The sequence below is a fragment of the Rhipicephalus sanguineus genome, chromosome 3 (genome assembly GCF_013339695.2).
Source record: "Rhipicephalus sanguineus isolate Rsan-2018 chromosome 3, BIME_Rsan_1.4, whole genome shotgun sequence".
Lineage (NCBI taxonomy): Eukaryota > Metazoa > Arthropoda > Arachnida > Ixodida > Ixodidae > Rhipicephalus > Rhipicephalus sanguineus.
Window position 1 is genome coordinate 51,118,786 of NC_051178.1, and position 6,519 is coordinate 51,125,304.

The window sequence follows — 6,519 nt, forward strand, 5'->3', positions numbered from 1 at the left end:
TACAAGCCATCTGTGCTCAACTCGGTCCTCTTCATTGACAAGGCAAATATTGTGGGAAAAAAAGGACGTATCACAATAAATGCTGTCGTAAGGTAGTGGCGCCTAGGACCTTTCAATGCGCTACGGATGCACAAGGTGCAAGCAGTCTGGTGGCACTTGCGGAACGGCTAGAAAAATTGAAGCTCTGCCAAGGATACACAAGCAGAATGGCTAGCAAAGCCCAAGTGCACAGTAAGAAATGTGCCATACTCGCACACAATGCAGTATGCATGATGTGCAGGAGAAAGAGAGACAGGGCTGTGTCAGTGAAATTCAATATCTCCGAAAAGACCACACTGAAGAAAGCAAATGTTGCCCTTGGAAAAAAAACTGACCCGCAGTTATGTGGCAAAAAGAAACATGCAGCACGAGAGGCAAGCACTGAAAAAACAGAACAGACGATTGAAGAAAGAACTAAACATAAGAAGTGCCGAGGACCTGTCACATGCCCAACGTGTGACGTTACGAACAGCAGTACAATCACTCAGAAGAAAATTCAACAAAGGGATGCGCTACAAAAAGGAATGGCTAATGAATTGTCTTCTGCTCAGAATTTCAAGCCCGAAAGCCTATCGCTTAATCAACAACATGAAAATGCTTCCCCTCCCATTAATAAACAGGCTGCGTCAAATTATGAAAGGCATGCCATGCTCTACAGCTACAGCTCTAGAGAGCATTGCTAGCCACATGAAAAACAAAAAAAGGTTCAACTGCTATGGAACATTATTATTGGATGAAATGAAAGTGCGACAAACAGTTGAATTTTATCAGAGCAATTTGAAACTTGAAGGCTTTGTTGACTATGGCAAAGACAGCACTCAAAAAGACCTTGCAGACCATGCCCTTGTGTTCATGTATGTGCCTTTATTCAGTAACTGGGTACAGCCAATCGCCAGCTTCGCCACCAAAGGAGCTGCACCAGGTGATGTCCTTGCCAAGCTTGTGCTCGAGGCTATTCTTGAACTTTTCAAGCAAAATGCAGTAGTGATAGAAGTCGTCAGTGATGGTGCCGGGAGCAACAAGGCCATGTGGGCGCAATTCAGGATATCTGGAAGATGGAAGGTTGCTGTGAACAAAGTGCAACATCCCTGCCTGCCAGGGAAGCATCTGCACTTCTTGTGTGATGCGCCACACATGGTAAAGTGCATACGCAACCACTTGCACAAGCACAATGTTGCACAGGTAAGCTCTAAAAAGAAAGAATTTAGACATACCATGCAATTCATTTGCATGTGTTTTTCTAGGCTGGAAACTGTGAAGTTGCCTACGATCACTACCGGTTGCTGTACAATGCCGAGGAGAACCAGCAGCTTCGTGTTGTGCCAAAGCTGACGCAAGCACACATTGAACCAGACTGCTTGCGCAAGATGAATGTACGCTTTGCTGCACAGGTGACAAGGCACAATTAAAATGACACAAGCAAGTAATGTCAACAATATTCTAATATTAATTAATATTATTACTGTTGCGTTTGTTGTGTCAAAACTACAATATGATTATGAGGCATGCATAGTGCAACAGTGCTAACTTGTCTTACCATTGTGGTCTTATTTTCAGCTTTTCAGCCGTGGAGCAGCCATGGGCTTGGAGTTTTACAGGAACCAGGGGCTCCCAGGACTGGGAAATAGCGAAGGCACTGAAGTTTTCGCTAAGGAGCTGAACGACTTGTTTGACGTTCTCAATGCAAAGCTGCCGAAAGAAGGAATCAGGCCTGGGTTATCGAAACAAAAGGTGAAATATGTGTGCAGTCTTTACACAGAATGTGTGGCTGCTTAATAAGTCAATACACCAGCGTTTTTTTTTTCTTTTTGGCCAGACACCATACCTCGTAAAAATTGGCAATGTTTGTTTTTACCAAGTCAGATATGCAGTAAATACAAGAACATCTCAAAGAAGAAATATTGTATACAAAAGAGAATACATACATTTAAAAAAGAACTCTGATAACTCCGATGTGGTGAGATAGAAATGGCAAAAGTAAGAGAAAATATCGCTGGGAACCTCTAACACAAGTCCCAATAAAAAATGGATGCCATCATGAATCATTGAGAAGTGCACCAAAACTCTATAACGTCGAGGCTTGGCGATATATAGCGCATAGTCGACACACCCTAATTGGTTACATTAAAAAATTCGGCAGATCCCACGTATTGTGGGAGTCGATGTTATGCGAAGCTTGCGGCGGGTAGGTGACTGGGGCGTAACATTTTTTTACTTAGCGACACTTTACAAAATGACGCTAAAGATTTGTATAAATCCCACGTATTTAAAAAATAATTTAAAAATATTTAAAAAATTCCAACATAGTTTACGCCAGCTTTACTTATTTACAATGCTTTAAAGGGACACTAAAGCGAAATATTAAGTCGACGTTGATTGTTGAAATAGCGTTTCAGAACCCTCGTAGTGCTTGATTTGTGCCAAGGAAATGCTTATTTTGAAAGAAAATCACGGCTTTAGCGCACTTCAAATCACCCGCCTGAACTGTGTCGTACCAGTTTCCATGCCCAACCTTGCCAAGAGGTAGCCATGGGCCGCTCCGAAACTGTATAATTCACTGTAACGGAGCTTAGCTTTGCCAGCAGCAGAAGTAGAGCATCAACAGTGTGAAAATAGCGAGAGCCAAACAGACGCAGCAGTACGCGATACCGAAACTACCGCTGAGACAAGCAGCACGGTGAAAACGGAACTTTTGAACCACTCGCACCGTTCCCCATGGTAACGCCAAGAGGTTTTTTCCCATAAATCAAAGAGAAACGAACAAGCAGCATTTTATTAAATGCGAAGCATTTCTTAGCGAACCTCTGGCACTTTGAGCGTTTCTATCTACGTATCTATCTATCTATCTATCTATCTAGCCGCCTACGTCTGGCTGCTCTCATGATCGCCTCCTTAACTTGGTGTAGGCCAAAATTTGCATGGGAGGGTAAGAGGATTTGACGAATACGATTGTCGGGTCATAACATGAATAACGTTAAAATCCTGTCGCGTACGTCGTCAAACCCTTTCCACTAGACACGTGTGGCACATACCCATTTACCACGGGCGGCGGTGTACGGGTATGCGCCACAGGTGATTGACAGTTTATATCTACCCCGGAACTGCGAGAACAGACATTGGTACTTTAAATGCTAGAGCGTTAAAGAAAACCAACATTGGCAGCGTTGACTCAACAAATGGAAAGAATGAAAATTAGGATCCCAGCAGGAATCGAACTCAAGCATTTTGCGTGGCAAACAGGTATTCTACCACTGAGCCACGCCAGGTCTATGAACTGGTTTGGAAAAACAGCCTACACAGGCGTAATATCGGTGCAACGTCAATTGTGGTTGCGGTGGTGGCTATCTAATTTTACAAGAAAGCAATAAACACTGCATGATACTCCTACGATTTGTATACTCTTAGGATACAGGCGTCATATCAGATTAATGTCTGTGGTTCCAGTGTTGGCTCCGCTTTTATAGCAGTCTAATAAACAATATGTTTGTATTTTTATGATTCAGCAAGCTATATTGAAGCATTGCTCGACCCCGGAAGAATACATTTACGAAAGTTACATATAATATCCACATCACCGCACCGTAAAGTGCACTTCGTCCTCCAGAACGACGCAGTGTCCGCTTCATTTCTTACGAGGCTGAGCGATGGCCTCATGCTGACCGAGGATGACGCCAGATTGATTGACAGCCGCTTTGTAGACTAGGCTACGTTGGCAACAGACGCCCAGGTAGTCTGCGAATACGACAAGCGCCATACACTGATGTTGGTCTACGTAGCACTATCCAGGCCTACCAGCCTCGACGGCCTATACCTCAGCAACGCGAATGGTGGCTTCAGGTTCCGACATGTCGCCGGCTCTATCGACTCCCAATTTGTCGACGAAATGACCGAGGCATCCACGAATTCCAACAGCTCTACTATACCACATCTCTACACATGGACCCCTCGTCACCACGATCACGACCGGATCCTATAAAAAGTCATGACCAGCTGCTGGTGCTCACTGATCACGGTGATGATGCCCTTGTTCAAGAACTGTCAAGAACTTCTTGCACTCATGCACACGGGTTCGTGAAACGTGCGTGCGTTCTCGGGACACGTATAAGCACTAAATATCAGCTTACCGCATCTGGTGTTGGTAATACCCACCTTGCCATTGGCAGCGTTACCCAACCGTAAACAACTGGTTATATAACACATATGCGGCTCTTCAACAAATACATATGTGCGCGTATAAAATTTATACAAATCTTTAGCGTCATTTTGTAACGTGTCGCTAAGTAAAAAAATGTTACGCCCCAGTCACCTACCCGCCGCAAGCTTCGCATAACGTTGACTCCCACGGTACGTGGGATCTGCCGAATTTTTACGTATTGTGATGCACGGAAGGTTCTTTTTTATCGCAACTAGTTTGTCTACTAGTGGTTAATTATACTCGGGACTCTTTGACGTCATAGGGATCATTTCCAAAATGTCCCACTCGTGGTGCACATCGTGTCCTACCTTTACCTTAATTTACTAGAGCACTACTAGAGCACTGCTGTTGATAATATTGCCGTTTTAACGTTCTCACCCATTGACCTTTCACTCTGACATAAATTGTTATTTGCCTTTAGTGTTTCTTTAACCTGTGCAGAAGAATCATTTTTTAAAATTATGCAATTATTGTTTATTCATGCTGCTCACATAAGAAAATGTTCCCTAACCTTGGTGTCAAACCATAAACATTGATCTAAGTGTGTTGGTGAAATGTAAGCATATTTAGAGACAACAGTTTTATATTTAAAGACAAATATTTAGAGAAAACAGCCAATGAGACATAGTGTGATCTGCTTAGCTTTTTTACGCAAAATGACGCCAGGTGGAATAGAAAAGAAAGATGACAAAAATGTTAGGGTCAAAGCAGTATGAATGGTTACACACACATGACCAACACACAACTGTACACACAACTGTACACAATGTAATGATAGGTGCTGTAGTCTAAAACTGCAGGCGCTCTCTTTCGTTGAAACTTTCCTATTTTCTGGAAGATGCTACTTTTTTAATTGAAAAAAATACAATGCCAATGGAACTTTAGTAATAGCTTGCTATTTCAATAGAACTAATTGTATGTGTTGTTCATGGCCAATTTAATACTCCCTTGTGGAACACGACTGCAGCCCCAAATTAAAAGAAATAAGGCACAGACATCACACATTTCGAGCATCTCACATTGTAAGATAATTTTGAAGTGTAAAATGAGTGTTCATTACCCTCTAGAAAGAGTGGCCTTTGCAATAAATACCAGATTATGAGATTCACTGCAGCAACACTGCCAACATATTGCTATATTATAACCAGGCAGTATTGCACTATCCATTCCTCATTCACAGATCATTGATGCCTTCTTGGTTATCCTGGACCAAACAGAAGAAAGATTCTTCAGAACACGAGAAACCATCTTTGCCTCAGCACAGACAATTCAGTCACTCCGTGTATCACTGATGTCGATGCAAGACATCCTGTCAAGCCTTGTCAGCGAAGGTGTCAGCTACGTGCTAACCAGCAAGTTGAATCAAGACCCACTGGAGGTGAGTGAAAATTGTAATATTCTTTTGGCTAAATAAGATACACTTTGGAATGGGGCCTACCAATAACGAACACAGCAAATGCTTTCCAAACACTTTTTGAACAGCATCGAGTTTTCCATATTACAATCTCCCAGCTTAGAGAGAAAGTGAACAAAAATTTTGACGTCATGATTTTCAGACAAATTGAACGATTGTGTGCTAAAATCAATAGACGTACACTTCATTTCAGGCAGAAAGCTGAGGAAAATAATGAATTTAATGTGTTTACAAACTGCCGCATCCGGCGGCAGTGCTGTGAACTAGAGCACTGCACGGGCCGGATTTACCGGCCCGGGTCCGCGTTATGAAGCCCGAGCCCAGCCCGGGCCCTTGGTTCCAAGCTCGGGCCCGGCCCGGTCCCGGGCGTAGATGAACGAACCCAGCCCGAGCCCCGCCAGGGCCTGTGGTTCCAAGACCGGGCCTGCCCGGGCCCGGGCGTTCATTACTAAACTTATCTAGGGCGCGTTCATGACGAGGTGATTTAAAGCTTACACAAGCCCTAAAGGAGTGGTGACACAAAAATTCGGACACAATTTGATTGTTGAATCACGCTAATGGGGGCATATGGGTGCCATCTGTGCAATATCAGCCACAAATACATCTTAAAAGTATTTTAATTGATTTTGGAAGGTCGTGAAAGTGCCGAATCGGAAATAGAAGCAAAAGACGATGAGGTCATCGAGGGGGTACTACGTACGTCACGAGTTCTGGCCGGGTTACTGGAGGTATGTAAGAGCAAAGCCACCTAGACAAAGGTACGAGACGGACAACGCTGGTAGCGACGCCTGATGATGCATAGCCTAACCAGAGACGTACAATATAACATCGCAGCGACTTACCCGCTTAGTGATTCTGTGTAAAGCATTAA

At 43.5% G+C, this 6,519-nt stretch overlaps 1 long non-coding RNA gene across 1 annotated transcript; it reads right to left on the reverse strand.

Annotated features, from left to right (window-relative positions):
* Positions 1-883: 883 nt before the first annotated feature.
* Positions 884-5,595, reverse strand: LOC119384917 (uncharacterized). The gene is made up of 2 exons (XR_005181983.2): positions 5,295-5,595; positions 884-1,087 (listed from the first exon to the last, which is right to left on the reverse strand). It is a non-coding gene; the product is annotated as an uncharacterized LOC119384917 (long non-coding RNA).
* Between the last annotated feature and the right edge of the window lie 924 nt (positions 5,596-6,519).